This window comes from Chrysemys picta, chromosome 5, assembly GCF_011386835.1.
Source record: "Chrysemys picta bellii isolate R12L10 chromosome 5, ASM1138683v2, whole genome shotgun sequence".
NCBI classification, from domain to species: domain Eukaryota; kingdom Metazoa; phylum Chordata; order Testudines; family Emydidae; genus Chrysemys; species Chrysemys picta.
Genome location: NC_088795.1, coordinates 92,018,546 through 92,038,618, shown reverse-complemented (window position 1 = coordinate 92,038,618; position 20,073 = coordinate 92,018,546). Strand labels below are relative to the sequence as shown.

Here is a 20,073-nt window from a genome sequence, read left to right as displayed (position 1 = left end):
AGAAATAGGTTTGATACACCAGCAAGTGTGTTGTTTTTCATTTGTTTGTAGCCCTTCTATACCTCTTTCATCCTTGCTTGAAATCACTTACTGGTAAGTCTATGTTCTTTTTTAATAAGCTTGTTTAGTTTCACTACAAACCATCTCAGAGCTGTGTATTAGAGTGGAGTGCATCATGCCAGCTGAGTTAACAAACTGTTGTGTGTACTGGCTCTCAGGAGGCAGCAAACCTCGTGTTACTTCTGTGAGCGTCCAATAAGAGGGACTGTACCACTGCAAGGGAGACTCAGGAATGGAAGGGTTGTTGGGGATCACTCTGCAAGAAGTAACTGGGCTGGCAGAAGGCAGGTGAGACTATTGTGCTGTGATCATACTGCTGGTGTCAGGGGTCTGAGCCAAAGCTGCACAGCCCATAGGCACCCAAGGTTTCAAGGTAAGTAGTGACAGAACCCCTCAAAGCTTCACAGGAGTCCTGAACGGCCCTAGTGCCTATTACAAGTATACTTCACCAACAGTCAGTGCAGGACTTTGATTTTAGTGTTTTGATGAGCAAGTCAGGTTGTAAGAGTTGTAAAGGATTTCTTACAGTACATTAGTGCATGTACAAGCCTAGAGTGAGCAGTCATTTACAGGATGCATCTGATTTAAACATAGGAAACACTTATTTTCATCTTGTCTGATGAGACTACAATTCTGCTAGGTGCATTGAGAAATGCCTTCTTCACTTGTGTTTTTCTCCCTTTATTAGCACTGGACAAATATTCTCTGATGGTGTGGATGACAAATGCAAATGTCATATATTCTAAAACATTCCCTAGCAAGTGACACACCAAAGCATTGACAAAATGTTTTTGTTTACAGTGTTATTTCTTCACCTTCTGTCAGGGCCAATGTACACTCCCTTGTCTTGCAGTGGCTTTGATCTTCACTAGCAGATAGCAATTAATGTCACTTAACTTCACAGAAGAAACTGGAGAGCCCTGCATGTAGCACAGCTGAAACCATGGCCCATATATTGCATCACTCAAACTGAGTAATTCAGTACAGGTGAGCTGAAGAGGTATGCCATGTGCAAAAAGGACAAGATTCACCCATACAAGAAATACCCTATTTTTAGAAACAACAATGCAAGAGGTAAAAGCTAAGTAAATAATTCATAAAGAATTAGTTGTCAATTTCCCCCTTTTCTGTTAGAGAAACATTTGCAATAGGTTGGTGAAATTCTTTAAATTATTCATTATTTAAAATGGTTTGCTTATTTCTTCAGGCAATTCACTACTCTATATGATTAGCTTGTGAACAATTTGTTGTGAATATTCTCGGGTCGAGATTTGCAGGATATTGGTTAGCTATGTACGTTACATGGTATTATGTCAGTGCCCTGAGTGATTTATTTAATTAGCCAATACAGTGCTAGTTTGAATGTCAAATATTACAATCAATACAATTCAAATAGTGCTTTTTGGCAAATATTTGAACTTTCAAGCTTCAAATTTGCTATTTTGGGAGTATATATAAAGGGGATCATAAATTGTATATGTAAAATGCAGGAAGTGAATGTAAACAAGCAATTGTGCACACAACTGCATATTCTGCACATATAGAACAGAACTGCAGGTGTACAATAATAATGCTTTGCACTCATTTAATAGCATTTTTTATCCAGAGACCTCAAAGTGCTTTTATGAAGGTGGACATCATTATTCCTATTTAACAGATAAGAAAACTAAGGTGAAAAAGGTTCAAGGGACTTGCCAAAGCTGGATAGCAGCTCAGTGGCAATCGAACCTAGAACTCAAGTCAAATTGCAGTGCTGTCTCTTCTGCAACATTCTGCATTCTCCCCACACCCTTTACCCCTGTTTGATTGTGCTGTTAGGCAAGGAAAACTCAAATTGCATGATTCCAGGAGGGAGGCATTTTGCCTCAGACACACACTTCTCTCCAGGGCAGAGAAATAGTATTTGTTGCTGGATTATACCAGTAGCAAATAAATTACTCCCCACACATGGGCTCAGCTGTGCATAGGGTGACCAGATCACCCAAGTCAAATATCGGGACGCGCAGGGGGGTGGGGGTGGGGGCAAAACAAACAAACAAAAAACCACCCTTCCTCCACAAGCGCTGGAGGGAGGCCCGGGAGATGCAGGGGAAGTGCGGGGACAGGGTGAGTGAGAGTCCGGCCTGGCCCCGAGCAGACAGGACTCAGTCGGGCGGTAGGGAGAGTAGGGGGGCTGCCCGTGGGGCCAGGCGGCGGCTGTTCTCCCCCCTGGACAGCGGGACTCGGGAGCAGCCGCTGCTGCAGCTTCCACTGCCGCGGGGGGAGGAAGCGGCCGATGGCCAAGCTCAGTGGCTGTGGCTCCCGGGCCCGACCCCCCCCCGAACCCGGGCCTGCTGCGGGGACCCAGCAGCGCACACGCTGCGCCCAGCCCCTGGCCAGTCGCGTCTGGGCTGCTGCCCAGCTGGTGCTATCCCGCGGTGGCCCCGGAGTGGGGGCAGCAGGCCCCAGGCCCCCGTCCTGCAGGGGAACAGGCTCGGGGGGTTCGGGCCCAGGCACCAGAGCTGCAGCCGCCGAGCTTGGCCAGCGGCCGCTTCCTCCCCCTGCGGCAGTGGGAGCTGCAGCAGTGGCTGCTCCCGAGTCCCGCTGCCCGGGGTGAGGGGAGAACAGCTGCCGCCTGGCCCCGCGGGCCGCCTCCCTACTCTCCCTACCGCCCGACTGAGTCCTGCCTGCTCGGGGCCAGGCTGGATTCTCACTCACCCCGGCCCCGCGCTCCCCCTGCGTCTCCGGGGCCTCCCTCCAGCGCTTGTGGAGGGAGGAGAAATGGTGAGCTTGGGGAAGAGGTGGGGATTCGGGGAGGGAGTCAATGGGGGAGGAGGGGACGCAGTTGGGGCGGGGGGGGGCGCGAGCACTTCTGGGCTTCAGGCTCCGGAGCATTTCCTTGTTTGTCCAGTGTCCCGACCGCACATCGGTCGGGACGCGGGACAAACAAGGAAATATCGGGACAGTCCCGATAAAATCGGGACATCTGGTCACCCTAGCTGTGCTGGCCAATGCAATGTAAAGGAGGGGAGGGGTGGAGCAAAGCCAATGCTCTGCCCACTCCCAACCCACTTGATCCAGGGAGGGAGTAGGAGGTGCACAGCATCCTGTCAGTCCTGCACAGCTGGACCCAAAGTGTCAGTATCCCTCAGCGAGGGGGTTGAGGGGACGAGCGGGAGGGTAAGATTCTTTACTCTCTCCTTATAACCCTGCATGGATATGCAGTTCAAGTCATTGACTGGCCTTATGACCTAATCATGCCAACGTTAGAGAATGATGCCATTTTATTTTTCCTTTTGCTAGATTACTGGAGTTCCTCCTGTCCTCCCATGTTACTTTGTTCTCTTGAAGACTTGAGCAGGAACTTGTGTCTGCGTGAAGTATAGTAGCAAGAAGGTTTTATTGCAAGACCTCATGGGCGGGCCGTGTGCATAGCTGTGTTACGGAGGCCGACTTGTTCCTGGCACAAGTAGCAGCAGCAAACACTGAGCATTTCTTTAACTAACTAGAGCACATCAGCATGGAGGCTACTCTCTGTCACTTGAATGAAATCACCCCACAGCCAACATTAAAGGTTAAACTCAGCATCTTTTGACTACTGAAACGACAAGGAGATTTTGCTCCTAACTGGAGCAAGAGTTCATGGGCAGCCTAATGTAGCTTGAGATGATAAAATAATAATGGTATAGTAATGCCTCAGGTGGAGAGAGATTTATGCCTACCCCAGGCATTGCTACTTTTCACTTCCTAGAAAAGTGGGTGTGACAGTATACTGCTTCATTACATTTTCAGCAGGAAGTCAGGCAGATGGTGCTGGGGAATGTTTGATCCTGCAAGGTGCTGAGTAACTCCTGAAGGTGGAGAGCAATCAGCGGAAACCCCTCAAGGACAGGGGGAGGAGGGATAGCTCAGTGGTTTGAGCATTAGCCTACTATACGCACGGTTGTGACTTCAATCCTTGAGGGGGCCACTTAGGGATCTGGGGCAAAATCAGTACTTGGTCCTGCTAGTGAAGGCAAGGGGCTGGACTCGATGACCTTCCAAGGTCCCTTCCAGTTCTATGAGATAGGTATATCTCCATATATTATCTCTGATACCGTATTCCCCTTTATGAATACCTCTATCGGAATATTTCACTCCAATCTCAAATTGCTGGTTTATTAAATTTAATTTAAAAACAAACAAACAAAAAAAAACAATAAAACCTCACTTCTTGAAAGATAGGACAAATCCTGTCAAAGCTACAGATTCTTCCAAAGTCATTTTAAGTTGCTCTTAAATCAGTGAAATAATTCAGATGATGGTTTCCATTCACTTTCTCCTACTCCCGGGGATGGAAAATGCAGATTGTATTTTGCAATGGTGATATGTCTCACAAACATTTAACAGGAGACTCTGTGGTGCCTTCAGATCAGTCTGTGAGCCAGGGAGTGCCTTGTGACATGGCTTCTTGGCTGAAGAGACCTCACCACCAAAATCCCCAGCCACCTTGGTCCCGGTCCTTGGGCCTGGCCAAGTTCCACTTAGCAGAGGACGCAAAGGTCACAATAAAAGTTGGCTATAAACCATGTTTACTCCCCCCCCCCCAAATCCCTGGGGAATCTGGGGGCTACTCTGGCCACTGACATTGGGAATCCAGGGGCAGCATTGAGTCAGCTACATTAGCTCTACACCACTTGGAAATTTTCCCAATGGGGAAAATCAGCCCAGCTGCCCAATTAGGTGAAGTTTATAGTTTGGTTGTGCCAGTACAGCAGCACAAAGACCTGTATGGTAGGCCTGGATCTGACCCACCAAGTATAGTTCTGCTCTCTTTGTAAGATGACCAACTCTATTATGTAACCAATTTTTGTTGGTCTCAATAGGTCACATAACAGGGTACATTGTGATAAGTTAATTTTTTTTCTTATACTGTGCTAATGTTAAGTATCCAAAGTAACTGATGTACTATTATGTTGGAGAAACCTACCATCATACTGTTGTGTTGGAAACTTCAAATGGAGACTTAAGCCTTCAGACAGGATACCTGTAGCATAGCTATTTTAAGGAGAATTTTACTGCAAAATAGTAGTTTTAGTTGCATTTCTTCAGTGGGATTTATTATCTTGATGTGCCACTACAGCTACCCTCAAACATATGCAATGCAATAGTATCACAGGGTCCACTCACCATGAGTAGCACCTCCTGCTGGCCATCCTAGGGATTAGTTCTGCCAGCTTGCACTCTCCCTCTGGTGTTGGTTTCTCCCATCTTGTCTCACTCTGCTGCCCCGCTCATATTGGTTCTGCAGCTTCCTCTCTGTGGCTTGGCTCTCTGAGCCAGGACACTAAAGTCCTCCACTTCTGAGAAATTCAAAGTCTTTCCAGACCTACTGGCTGGTGCCTCTAACTCCCTCGCCACTTCCCCGTGGCTGGTAGGGGAACACAGGCCCACCCTCTACATTGGGTTCCAGCCCAAGCAGCCAGACTCCCTGCACAGTCCTACCTCTTGCTTTTGTTTCCCTGGGCTTCTTCCTACATATCTGGCTTCTCCTCTCTCTCTGGGTTTGCCAGCCTCCAACTCCCTCCACTCAGGGAGTGACTGCAGCCTACTTCCCTGCAGCAACCACAATCACTATCACCCTCTCTGCAGCAACTACCTGTTCTTGCACAGGTGAGGCTGTTCTTAATTAGCTGCCTCCATTCTAAATCTCCCCTGCTTGCAAACTAATTAGCAGATTGGGCCCACATGGCCTAATTCAGCTCTTGCAGGGCTAGTATTGGTAGTCCAGCCCATCACAAACAGGCAGAGTAGATTTAAGAGCACCTGATGCATTAGCTGCAGCAACTCAAAAATCTGAAGTTTGGCAACACTGTTAAATGTATGAACTAAGAATAGAAGTCTTTCAGTCCACAAATATTATACACACACCTCTCAAATACAAATATGCCAGTAACAAGCAATGATATATTAAAAAAAAGATATTTTACTATCTCTGCAAAGATGTATTTCAAGTAGCAAAAACTCTGAAAACTTAAAAGGGATACAGATTAACCTGAAAAATCAATATATAAAAAATAGGTTGAGTATTTCAGGTAGTATATCTGCTTCTAAGTTCCCTGCCAAGTTCTGTGGTTGTACAATCACATCTTCATATTTTTTTTAAAAAGAAACTCTCTTCTCTGTTGCTGTGTGGAAGACAGAACACATGAGTAAGGGAAACTTACTAACAGAGTGACTATTTGGGAAAACGGTAATATTGCCTGAAATCCTGGGCCACCTGAAAAATTCAAAGCTCCCATTAACTTCAGTGGAACCAGCATTTCAATCAGAGTGTTTTCAAATACACAAAATAAACAACCTTTAAAAAAAATGTTTTTCTTTGATCTCCTTCAATTATAGAAATCCCAGGCCAAATCCTGGGCCATGTTCAGTGCTGAAAATAAGTACTCTCTCTGCTTATTAAAAAATTCAGAATTAGTATGTGAGGATCTCAATGCACCTTACAAATGTGGGTTTTACCCCCATTTTACAGATGATGGGGCTAAGGACAGAAAGGGGAGCTCCACTGATTTTCAGAAGCCCAGGGAAACAACAGGCTCTGTCCTTAGCCCCATCATCTGAATTGACCAAGAGTTAACAAAAACTCAATGGCAGAGTTGGGAAGAGAACTCAGATTTCCAATTTCCTGCTCTGATAATTAAACCAGGCTACAATCTTGATTCTTTAAAATGCCATCTGCCCTGCAGGAAAGGGGTGCCTTTTTCACAGGAACTCACTGATTTTCAGAAGTTTCCCCTGCAGAGCAGGTGAAATTTTAAAGGCCCAGGACTGTACCCTGTAGTACTTTGGCAGCTAAGTATTTTCTTCCTGTTCAGGAGGGCTGTTGGCAGGTTTAGCAAACCTGCAGCCTGTTATGTCTTTAATCTTGGGCTTCTTGCCATAGCTCTTTCAGGAGCTGAATGTATGTTCCTGTTTAATAATATTTGTCTTTTTCCATTTGGAATGGAGAAGATTTGTTGTCCTGTAAGGAAGCAAAAGTGCTTTGGCTCATTGGATTGGTCTTTTGATACAGACAAGGAGAAGAGTGTTATTGTAACTCTGACAGACAGAAACAAGGCTTCAACACACGCAAGAGACATACAATTCCTGGGTCACACACAGGATCCATTTACAAAAAGGCCAAGGATCAGTAATTCTTCAGTGCCTGGAGAATGCACCCTCAAGCACAGACTGTGGTTTCTTTTTGCAATAAATCTTTGGGCACTGCACTGTATGGAAGAATAAACAGATTTTAAAATATTAAGGGCTCATGTATGCTTTGTAGGCACAGCCCATAGTAAGGAGTGGTGCAAAACTGTTCCACTCAATGCTGCCACAGAGAGTTCCCAGTGCACAGATTCGGTCTGTCCACTTCAGCACTCCATTCAAGGGATGCAGCTTCCTTCTTTCACCATGCCTATTCAGTTCCATGGACTGGTCTGGGGGTGTGAAGTACTGAGGGGAGAAATCCCTATGCTCACTGATATTGTGCATGTCCCTTACTCCATCTGCAAGGGGGATGGAGGGGAGCTCCATGTGTCCTCTCCCCCTCCCCAGTATTGCCAGCCACCAGCATTCAAAGACCATGAGTCAGACCTCTAAAATCATGACAATTTAAAAAATAATACACAGTTCTTTTTATTGGCCTTCTGATTTTGACTCTTTAGGGGTCAGATTTTCAAGCTTTTTTCCACAACCATGAAAGGCCAGAACTTGCACTGGAAAAAATAATAATAAAAGGATGAGAGTTTCACCTGAGTCTGGGAGCTGGAGCTTTAAGGAACGCTCGGAATATCACAAGACCTGCGATAAAATTGCAAGAGTTGGCAATACCCCACTTCACAACCCCTGAAGAGCGAGGCAGGCTTTGTCCCTAAATCACTGAAGTCAAACACAGCCAGCAGGAAGGACCTGAACAGATTTTAGGATAAAAACACAAATGCGCACACATACACACAAATTTTTAAGCCATAATTAGAAGGCAACAACTGATCCTTCTTTTTCAGTAATTAAGATTACCAGATATTAAAACAAGTTGATCTACGCTGTATGAAAAGAAACACAGCTTCAGAACCTTTTTTCCTTTTGGACTTCCTAATTCAGGAGAGTCATGCTACATTGTGGACAGCCAAAGAAAGAAGTGTCATAGTAGCGTTGGAACATTTGCATGATCTATTCTAGCAAACTAGTTATAGAGAACAGCAAGGGTAAACAAAATACAGGCTAGAATGACCATAAATGAATTAGAGGTGACATTTCAGCTCTGAGGCTTTCCCCGAGCATCCAGTCACACTGTGCCAGTCATGTCAACTTATGTTATTTGACACGTCACACAACGTGACTGATACAGCCGGAGAGAACACACACAATATTAATGCAACTGTGCTTCCAGAAAATGAGAAAGATCAGTTTCCCCCTGCCCATGCTTAGTATGTTAAGGTATAAGGGGGGAAATGTTTTGTCTCTATTATGTCCTGCTACCTAGTTGTTTACTATCCAAGTCATTAACACTACAGGTTAGGTATTTGCTTCCATATTTGAAACAAAACAATAGGAACTGCTCTTTCATGCAAGTGATACACAATAGCCACTAAACGAAACATTCTGTTGACTGAACTGCAAAATCATTGGACAAAATGAATAGAGTAGACATGCTATATCTAGTCTTTAGTAAAGTGTTGGTTACCATGGCTCATGAAATATTGCTTGAAAAATTGACTAATGTCTGTCTAGCCTTCAAACCAGAAAACAAATATTTTCATTTTGGCCCGAAAAAGATGTTTTAAATCTAGGAGGCATCACAAGTAACAGCTTGGGACCTAAAAAATTAGAGGCTATGTCCAGGGGTGAGCAGAAGTCATACATTACTGGGCCCTCAGAACTCAGACGAATATATACACACACACAATTGCTCACTGTAACCACTATCAAAGTGAATGCAGTGCCATTACTCTCATAAGCTTAAGACATCACTATAATAACACACTATATCAGAGTTCATCTTAACACTTCCTTATGGTTTATTGATCAATATCCCTTTCTTCATTAATAGTTATAAACAAAAATACTTTGTGATAGTAATAAAAACCTGTGAAAATGCTACCCCCACTAAATAATATTACAACAGTACATACAGTTGTACAGATATGAGTTAGCTACGGGCCACTTTACTTTGTTGAGCATTGCTTTAGGAAATATAAATGCTCTTTTAGTTCACCGTTTATATGTATGATAGCATCACCTACCAGCCCTGCCTTAGTATAAAGGTTGCCCAGCACTTCCAATTATAAGACCCTGTTTTCAGTTTCTTGTAAATTTGCCAAATTTTCAACTGTTCGCACTGAAATTCTCCATGCTGAGTGTCTGCCTCAGGCTGAATTTTTTGGATGATATCAGCCAAAATGGCGGAGTGGTTTCCCAAAAATGGCTAGGGGACAATACACTGTGTTGCCCATGTTAAAAAATTCTGGCAAACTTTTGAGAAACTCTAGCACCCCAATATTTTGGCAAAGGGACTTGAAATTTGGCAGGGGATAGCCTCTGCATTTTCCCATCAAAATCTATCCAAGTTAGAAGCTTTTGAAAAATTGCAGTTTGCACATGCTCAGTGGAGACTCGCTGGAGCTTTGGAGCTAGATTCCCCAAGTATTCCATCTGCACTCAGCATCCTTCTGCCCAGGGCTGAATGGGATTTGAGATACAACTGCATCTTTTGACTGGTCATCAGAACAAGGATACTGTCTCTCCTGTGCTCTCAACACACTCCCAGCTGGGCTCAGGCAGTATGAAGGAGTAAGCTGCTTAATTCAAATGCAAAGAACAAGAGGTGGCAGACCTGCGGATGGTGGGGGCAGTAGACTGGAACAAGGTGGGACTGGAGGCTGGCTTGGGGGATGAGGGTGTTACTGAAATGTTGGGTTTGCCTAGCTGAGAACCAACAACAGCCAGACAGGGATAAGGAAGAGATTGCTTTATTTTGCAGAAGAAAGGAGAGCTTTACATCTTGGTACAAAGACTTTAACTTATACAAAAATTAAAGATCTTTTATACACACTTAGACACAGGCTTTGGTTGTGTTAACATTTGATTGGTGGTTACCAGCCCCTGCACTTGTGCTATTTGGTTAGTGAAAAGCGGTTTGGGACCAGTTTTAACTACTTTAAGGCAGAGAAGGGAAGATAGTTTAAAAGTTTAGGCTGCTGTGTACATGAGGAGCCTGGTTTTTTTAAAATGGCCGCTGGCGATTAAGGGTTGTTTTTTTTTGCCGACTGTTACAAGGGGAAACTGGGACTAGAAAACAATGGAGTGGGGGGGGAAGGGGTGGGAGACAGACCTGACAAGGAGCCTCAGTGCAAGGGGAGAACTGGGATTGGCTGGGCAAAAAGATTGGGACAAGGAGCCTGTTGGGCCACTGAGATTGTACAGGAACTCTGGGGTGGGAGACTAGGAGCCAGTGGGGATGTGCAGTGTGCGCTGAGGGGTGACTCAAGGAAAGGGGGAAAGAGACGGATCAGACAAGGAGCTGAGAGAAGGGAAGCTGGGACTGCCTCAACAAAGACTGGGGTGCAAGGAGCCTGGGGGAGTGGGAATGGCTGGGACGAGGAGACCAAAAGAAGAGACTAGGACTGGCTGGGCAAGGAAATTGGGACTGTCTAGGAGTGGAGAATGGGACTGGGAGGATGAGCTGCAGGTGAGGAAAAGACAGAATTGGGACAGGTTGGAGAGGATGGGGCAGAAGGGGTTACGGTGCGGGTGGGGAGAGTGGGCAGAAGAATCTGTGCTCACTACAGCACACTCCCCTTCCAAGTCTGGAATGGAACCCAACATGCCTCAGTCTTACCATTCCTCTGCTCTTAGCAGATATCTGTGAAACCCAATGGGCAAGTGTCACATACCGCTCTAGTGCTGGTCCACGGAGCAGGACAACCTACTGTTGGTATCAGTTAGTCTGTTAGCTCAAGTAGCAAAAGGTCTGTGTGATGGATTTAACTATTTCAACCCTCTTGATAAGCCACATGGATATCAATATGATGCCACATGAAGAGATTTCTGTTTTTTTCCATTTGCTTTGTTAAAAAGCCATAGGAAATTATATACAAAAACTATGTCCAAGAGATGTACTCCCCCATATTGGTGACAGGGCAGGGCCAGTCTCCTGTCAGACATAAATCTGGGAATGCACAACTCCTGCCTTTCTGCATGAACATTGTCAATAGCATCAATTTTGTGTTGTATGAAAGATTTGAAAACTGTTATACAGTAACAACCACCAACTAGGAAACCGTTCCAGGGTGAAATACAGGTCTTCAGAGGCACGCTAACAACACAAAGCCTAATTCTTAGTCTGTGAAAGACCACACAAAAACTTCAAATACTGATCAGTGATGTAAGACACTTTAAGGAATTGCCAGGTTTGAAAAAATTGCTTATATTAGATTATCTCTTTAGAAGGCAAAATATATACAATCAAATTTGGCAACAGCTTACTAATGTGTTTGTTGGTTAAATATACAAGAGAAAAAAGAATATTTGTATTGTTCCTTGGTCCTTTGAATCATTTCCGGTTTCATAGGTTAAGGAAAACTAATCTGAAGAAATACCCAAAGATTTCATTACTTCCTTATATAGTAACAGGGGCAAAGAGTCAATTATTATTATTTCATGTAATAGTTTGTCTGGCTTGTTATACCTTGTGTATTATCAGTTCTCTTTGTGCTGTCCATATTTTGCAACCAACTTGTGATACAATATTCCATGCACCATATGTATGCAATAGTTAATTTAAATTCTGATCCTCCAATATGCTGAGTACCCTCAACTCACCCTCTCAAGTCACTGGATTAAGGGCATGTTTTGAAACTTCCAGGTTTTCATATTGACAAAGGGTAAAGCTTTCAAACGTGCCTAGGGGCTGAATCCACAAAGGGGATTGGGATCAGCATTGTAACACCAACTTTAGGCGCCCTGCTGCCAGATGGAACCCACAGCCCTGGGTAAGACACAAAGGCTCCCTATCCAATGCCTGGGGAGAATTAGACATTTGAGAATGGGATCCACAAAAGTCAATAAGCTGAGGAGAGAGCTGCCTAAAGTTGCCAATAGGAGATGCTGAGGAGAGGAGTGTGACCTAAACCCTGACCCTCAAAGGGACTTTGCATTGTAAACATATCCTATAAAAAACCTGCGGCTGGCCCATGACAGCAGAGTTGGGCTCGCAGGGCTCAGGCTAAGGGGCTGTTTAACTGCAGTGTAGACATGTGGGCTCTGGCTGGAGGGAGCCCAAGCTCTGGGACCCTCCCACCTTGCAGAGTCCTACAGCCTGGGCTCAGGCTGGAGCCCAAACATATACACCTCAATTAAACAGACTCTCAGCCCAAGGCCTGTGAGCTTGAGTCAGCTGGTACAGGCCAGCCGTGTGCATCTAATTGCAGTGTAGACATACCCTCAGGTGCCAAGTCTGGGTTGAAGGAAGATGCCTAGCTCCCTTTGGGATGGATAGCCATGAACCCTCTCCTGGAGTTGGGCTCCCAAGCTCTCACATAGGAGGAAGAGGAAGTAACCCCCATAACCGTTAGCCCAATTGTCAGTACTCACCCAAGATGTTGGGGATCCAGGTTCAAATCCCCCCCTCTGCCTGATTTGGAGTAAGGATCAACATTTTCCACTTTTCAGGATCATGCCCTAACCACTGGGCAATACGGTATATCTAGCTTATTCTTTCCTGCTGAAACTCTTCCACTTTGTATAAATAATTAGTTATTGGAACAAAGACTTGAACTTAGGGCATCCACCACTGAAGTGTGAGACCAGATCCCTGGGCTAGAGAGTTATTTTTCACTCAGTCTCGGTGACCCAGTGACTATTGATTTCTACCCAGTGGAACAGCTTCAACAGTAGAACATCACTTAGATGCTTTTAAAATTTTTACCCAAAATCTCACAATTGTTTAAGTCTTATGACTAGGGCAAGTGGTTTATCACAACAAGCTACATAATGAGTCATGGTCTGGTCATGGAGAGAAAATATAAAAAAATCATGAATTTATAATAAAAGTCTCACAGGTCACATTGTTTTAATCAAAATTTCCTTTGTTGTGCAACAAACATTTAACTAACAGTTTTAAAATATTTTAAACAGCTCCGACTGGTGCTGCCAGGGCAGCCTCACTGCCGCAGCAGTACAGAAAGCCAAAAATCAAGAAGAAAGTGGGACAGTACTGAAGCTGCCTCCTCCAGTAAAAATGCGTGTTAAGTTCGTTATAAAAGCTCAGTGATTCCCCCAGTGCGCTCCAACAATTAGTAGTAGTGGACGAAGATGAAATCACATTACAGCACTAGCCCTAGTTATGAAAGCCTTGGCTCTCCCTCAGCCTCCCAGAATGCCCCTGGGCAACTCTCAAGGTTCTTTGTGAAGCTAGTCCAGCTGTCTACTACTGCATCTACTTGCTCACACAACGAAGCCCCAAAACTCAGATATTCTTTAAAGTTAACATGTAATTTGCATTATCCATGACTCCCATAAAAAGGCAGCCTTACTGTCACACTGCACTGAGCAAAGGAACAATGTGTCTACATTAGAGATGTGCCCGAACCAACATCAAGACTTAAATACCCCTGAGTTTTGGGAAAAGTCAGATGAGATCAGAACTTCATGGTCCTGAACATGGCTAATGTCTGGGTATGTTTGGTGCCAATCCCTGAAATGAACTTTGTGGCTCAGTACCATCTCTTGCACTTACCAGCAGCAAATCTCAAAGTGCTTCACAAAAGGAGGTAAGTATCATTATCCCCATGTTACATATGGGTAAGGCCCTACTTAATTGGCGATACTGTGGAAATTGCAGATCCCGCAATATTTGGTTTCTACCACAATTTTGATTTTAATTAGCTTATTTTACACGGTCCACATTTTTTCACACATTTTGAGGTTTGCAACACACACTCCCCTCCCACCCAGCCATTAGTACAGTAGAACCCTATTTATCCAAACTGACCACAGCTGGGGCTCGGGCTGTCAGCCCTGTGCACGATGGGGCTCAGGCTATCAGCCCCACACACAAATTAGTGTAATATAGTTGCAGCACAATGTCTGGTTATCAAAAAAAATAGCAGGTACAATATAATACTTGAGTGTTTATATTGTTCCAGCAAATTTTTCTTAAATAGGTCTTTTGGCTTTTCCAAATTACTGCAATTAATAAAAGGTCTATTATTACTTTTCCATGTCTTGTTTGTAACTCAGCTACAAGTATTTGACAATCATCCTGCGATTCAAGTTGGGCCTTACCCATGAGAATTCTGAGGCACAGAAAGGCGATAACCCAGCTGGCCAGTGGCAGGACTAGGAAGAGAAGCTACTACTTCAGAGTCATGGTCCAGTGCTTTATCCACGAGACCACACTGCCTCCTTGTCAATGCCCTATCTAGGCTGTTAATGCTCTGTTTCTTTAACCTGAATTCTCGGACACAGCCAGTGAAGTGGGTGCTCAAAGGAAGGTTGTAAGTGACTGTAGAAAATTCCAGTTTCCTAAGCATTTTTAGTGGACCACTTGTGAGTTTCTTGCCACTTTTCAATAGGTAATCAGGGCATTACCCTCTTTTAAGAACACTTGTACTTATAGCTACATAAAATGGCATTAAATCATGGCATTATATAGCCACATCCTCTATGCATGAAAGACCTTTCTTCCTAAGTGCATTTGCAGTGCCAGGTTGTCATGACATATAGTACATCTTTGGACCAGACCAACCATGCACAGCCACATTTTCTGGAAGCAAGCTGTGCACTCTGGAGTATGCCAGAGATCAGTTTGCATAGAAACTCAGGGCAAACATTTTCGAGGTTAGATGGCTAAAGTTAGGTTCCTAAATTCATATTTAGATACCTACATTAGGTATTTAGATACCTACACATTTAGGAACTAACTTTTTTTTAAAATTCTAGCCTAAGTCTTCTACAAAGCTATCTAATACTATGTGTTGCTTCTCTGTAAATCTTAAAATATTTTTCTTAATAAGTTAAACCTCTTATTTGGAATTAGCTATAAATGTTATGAAATCCTTCACAGTTAATAAATACTAAGGAGATGAGAACTCTGGAAATACAGAAGATAAATTTAATTGATTAGACATGTCAGGGGAAATCCTGGCTCCATTGAAGTCAATGGGAATTTTGCCATTAATTTCGGGGGAGTAAAGAAATCAGGATTACACCCATAAATAAAAAGAAGAACAGGAGTACTTGTGGCACCTTAGAGACTAACAAATTTATTAGAGCATAAGCTTTCGTGGACTAAGTGGGCTGTAGTCCACGAAAGCTTATGCTCTAATAAATTTGTTAGTCTCTAAGGTGCCACAAGTACTCCTGTTCTTCTTTTTGCGGATACAGACTAACACGGCTGCTACTCTGAAACCCATAAATAAGCAAGCAGATAAATCACAATAAGCCTGATTTCCCTCTCCCCTCCCCCCCGCCCATTGCCAAGTGCTGAAGGTATCAGATATCTTATACCAGTTCTCAATAGAAAAAAATAAATTGTGTATTTGTTGAAAGCAATATCTCAGTAAATGGAATAATTGTCTTAGGAGTTATTCATAGACCTATCATGGGGTGCACTACTCACTGCTGGAGAACCTCCTTCTGGCCACTTCTGGTGATTAGCTCTGCCAGGCTGGTGCCCCTTCCTGCGATTGCACTCCACCACTCTCTCAGTCTTGCTCTCTTGGGATTCAACTTGCTCCTGCTTCATGGCTTGGCCTTCTGGCCAGGTCACTGTGGTTTTCCCCTTCTGGGGAAATCACATGCATCTAAAGTCTTTCCGGACTGACTGTCCCAGGCAGTCTTCTCTTTCACGGTCCCCGTAACAGTGCTACTTCTCCATCGACTGGTAGGGAAACCCAGGCCCACCCTCTACACAGGGTTCCAGCCCAAGGACCCTCCAACTACCAGTCAAGGTCTGCACAATCCTAAACCTTACTGCTGTATCCCTAGGCTATTTCCTACCTTGCCTTCTCACCTGACAGTGAATTATGGTATATAGTATCAAATTTAAGCTACTTGTCCCTCCCTTGTGAAGATTCCTGTTGCCTTTTGTGCCCTCTGCTCTGTTGTTGCCCCCAACCTCCTTCCCATTTGTCCTCTCTGTGCCTTCTATTATGCAGCCCTGAGTGCATGGTTCTACCTCACTGGGCTCATCCACTACAGCCAGACTGCTTATAGTGAATCTTGTTGCTTACAGCCAGAGCTGGTCACCTCTAGTTAAGGTTCCCTACTACTTCTAATTCTAAGACCTTATTTTCAGGTGCCTATAACTTTGTCAAACTTTAACTGATCGAGCTGAAATTTTCCATGCCCAATATTGGCCTCAGACAATGTTTCTGGAAAGTTTCAGCAAAAATGGTTCAGCCCTTTATGAAAATAAGATTATGGGGAAATGTTGTTTTGACCATGGTTAAAAAATTCTTACAACTTTTTGGTTATTCATAGATTCACAAGGCAGGTCCACACTGGAAAACAAAATAAAACACATCAGCTAGTCTCAGAACCTGGGTCAACTGACTGGGCTCGTGGGTCTCACATTATGGGTCTAAAAATAGCAACATAGACGTTCCCGCTCAGACTGGAGCCCAGGGTCTGAGACCCACCCCTATTGCCAGAGGTTTCAAAGCCCAGGCTCCAGCCCAAATGAGAATGCCTTCGTTGCTATTTTTAGTCCTGCAGCATGAGCCTGTGTCAGTTAACCCAGGCTGAGACTTGCTGCTGCAGGGTTCGCTAATAGGCTGCAAATTCTCTGAAGAGTCCATCTGCGGTGAGGATGTTCCATGCTGCAGATGAAGGGGCTGAGCAACACTTCCCCTGCAATGGCTGCTCCCAGTTGCTGTGGTGTTGGGCAGGGGAGCTGAGAGCATGTTGACTGTCTCCCTAGTGCTCTCAATGCTCCCTCTGCTCCCGAGGCAGCATGGAGGAAGAAAGAAGTTTCAGACCTGGGAGGGTGAGAGGGGAAGGGAGGAATGGAGTGGTAGAGGAAGAAAATTGGGATGAAGAGACTGAGAGTCTGGGGGACCTGGGAGCTGGTTGGGGTAGCAGTGAAACTGAGATCAGAGCCAGGGAGACTGGGACTGGCTGGGCAAGGAGACTATGAGGAGGCTGGAGCAGAGACTCTGGGATATTACTGAAGCAAATGGCTTAGTACTTTAAAATAAAACAAGATTACAGATGTTTCTATGAAGTAAGTTGGTGTAGCTGAGAATACATATACTGAAGAGTATGAATGACAGCAGAATATTTATCAAGCAAAGGAGAGCTATAGGAGAAGCAATGACTGGTACTTCCCCCCCTTTGCTGGCCTGAGCTGTTGGGCCCATTCTCCCTCCTCCCGGTACCCTAAGAGGAGGAGAAAAGCAGCAGACACCCATCCTTGCTTGCCTTGCATTGTTGCTGGGGAAGGGGACAAGGTAAGGATCCTGGCTCTGTTCTCTCTCGCTAGATTTCGGGAGATGAAGATTACTCTGCTGACCAGTCCCTTCCCTTTCCTGAACACTGGTAAAGAACAGGGCTTGATCCAACTCCTTGGTGGGGTGAGCGCCTCCTCTCCTGACTTCAAGGGGTGGGGAACAGAAAATCCAACAAACTTCTCCACTCATTGAGCTCTTGGGTCCCTCTACTGTTTGCCTGTAGAGAAACTGGAGTACAAGGGCATCAGATGATAATGGAGCGCAAGGCCATTTGGCTGTCCCTAACCAGAAGATAGGCCTATGTAAATGCTGGAGTGGGAGACACTGAAACCTTTATAGTTCAGTTAGTTGGATGACATTTGGATCCTAGACCATGAATATCAGCCTGTTTGCCCATCACTACTATCAACACTTCCCCCCTCATTATCATCAATGCAAGTTTCAGGTCTCAAACAGCACGGGCTTGGGTAAAGAAAAACCATCACTCCTGTTGAAATATTGCAGTTATGTGCTTTGCTCCTTCCTCTGAAGCATCTGCTACTTGCAGAAAGTGCATACCAGAATAGATAGGCCATTGGTCTGTTCGAAACTAGATCACTAGCAATTGTTATGTACTTACATTACGTTTTCCTATTACTGTCAGAAATAAACAAACAATCTTACAGGGAGAGGAAGAACAAGGGGTTTCCAATAAATAGACCCTGGCAAAGATTTATATACACCCATACGTGCTGTATCCACTTATCTCTATGTGTGGTTTTTATTTCATCTCAGGGGTTCCTTCCAACATGCCATTATAGCACCAGCAAATAAGTATTTCTAGTAGGCAGACATCTAGCAACACTGACAAGGAACATGGCACTACTCCAAGTACAATGACACCAACCAGGCCTAATGTCATAGCCATCATCTCTCTAAACAAAAACAACTGGATAGAACTCCCTGCAGATCCCAGAAATGCTGCCTGTTAATCTGCTCAGGTCATCACTGCTGAGCAGCATAAAACCCTCCCCCTCTCCTAGAGCATTTTTCCTCTGCAGCAATGCCAGCCTGTCTTCTAATCCACATATAAAAAGATTCCAAAGGCTGTATTTTATTCTTGGATGCACAGAAGTGGTTCCCATTGATTGCTGTGGCAAGTTTCTGTTCATGTCCTCTTCATTTCCAAGGAGCAATAAGAAAGCCTCTGAGAGTAACCTCTGAAGGGTGGATCATAGAATATCAGGGTTGGAAGGGACCTAGGGTGACCAGATCACCAAAGACAAATATCGGGACGCGGGGGGGGGGGGGGTGACGTGGGGGGGGCGTGGCGGGGGGGGTGACGTGGGGGGGGCGGGGCCAAAAAAAAAAAAAAAAAAAACTTCCTCCGCAAGTGCTGGAGGGAGGCCCGGGAGACTCAGGGGAAGCGCGGGGCCGGGGTGAGTAACAGTCCGGCCTGGCCCCGAGCAGGCAGGACTCAGTTGGGTGGTAGGGCGAGGAGGGGGGCGGCCCGCGGGGCCAGGAGGCGGCTGTTCTCCCCCCCGGGCAGCGGGACTCGGGAGCAGCCGCTGCTGCAGCTCCCACTGCCGCGGGGGAGGAAGCGAACCCCCCGAGCCGGGGCCTGCTGCGGGGACCCAGCAGCGTGCACGCTGGGCCCAGCCCCTGGCCAGCGTCTGGGCTGCTGCCCAGCTGGTGCTATCCCGCGGCGGCCCCGGAGTGGGGGCAGCAGGCCTCAGCCCCCCCGTCCCGCAGGGGAACGAACGGGGCTGGGCGGCCGATGCCTCCACCCCGGGGCCGCCGCGGGATAGCACCAGCTGGGCAGCCCAGACGTGCCTAGCCAGGGGCTGGGCCCAGCGTGCGCGCTGCTGCAGGCCCCGGCTCGGGGGGTTCGGGGGCGCCAGAGCCGCCGAGCGCCATGGCCGCTTCCTCCCCCGTCGCCTGGCCCCGCGGGTCGCCCCCCTCCTCTCCCAACCACCCGACTGAGTCCTGCCTGCACTGGGCCAGGCCGGACTGTTACTCACCCCGGCCCCGCGCTTCCCCTGCGTCTCCCGGGCCTCCCTCCAGCGCTTGCGGAGGGAGGGGGAATGGTGAGCCCGGGGAAGAGGCGGGGATTCGGGGAGGGAGCCAATCGGGGGAGGAGGGGGCGGAGTCGGGGCAGGGGGGGGGCGCGAGCACTTCCGGGGGCATTTCCTTGTTTGTCCGGTTGTCCCGACCGCACGTCGGTCGGGACGCGGGACAAACAAGGAAATATCGGGACGGTCCCGATAAAATCGGGACGTCTGGTCACCCTAAAGGGACCTCAGGAGGACATCTAGTCCAACTCCCTGCTCAAAGCAGGACCAATCCCCAACTAAATCATCCCAGCCAGGGCTCTGTCAAGCTTGACCTTAAAAACCTCTAAGGAAGGAGATTCCACCACCTCCCTAGGTAACCCATTCCAGTGATTGAAGGATTCGTTTGACAGACTTTTACAGTAGGAGAAATATAAAGACCTGGCATTAAATACTTTGCCTCCTGAGAGCCACCTATAAACACACATGGGCAAAGCTTTCCACAAGGTATTATGCAACTTTTCTGGTAC

The 20,073-nt window shown here is 46.0% G+C and overlaps 1 protein-coding gene across 6 annotated transcripts in view; it reads right to left on the bottom strand.

Annotated features, from left to right (window-relative positions):
• LNX1 (ligand of numb-protein X 1) overlaps nucleotides 1-20,073 on the bottom strand; it is a 312,361-nt gene that overhangs the window by 215,404 nt on the left and 76,884 nt on the right. Inside the window, exon 1 of one of the 6 annotated variants that reach the window (XM_065598036.1) lies at nucleotides 5,209-5,667. The exons of 4 other annotated variants lie outside the window; for them this stretch is intronic. The gene's annotated coding sequence lies outside the window, so the exon portion shown is untranslated. Of the gene's footprint in view, nucleotides 1-5,208; nucleotides 5,668-20,073 lie in introns of those variants that run through there. One more of the 6 variants, XM_065598037.1, reaches the window with a different exon arrangement.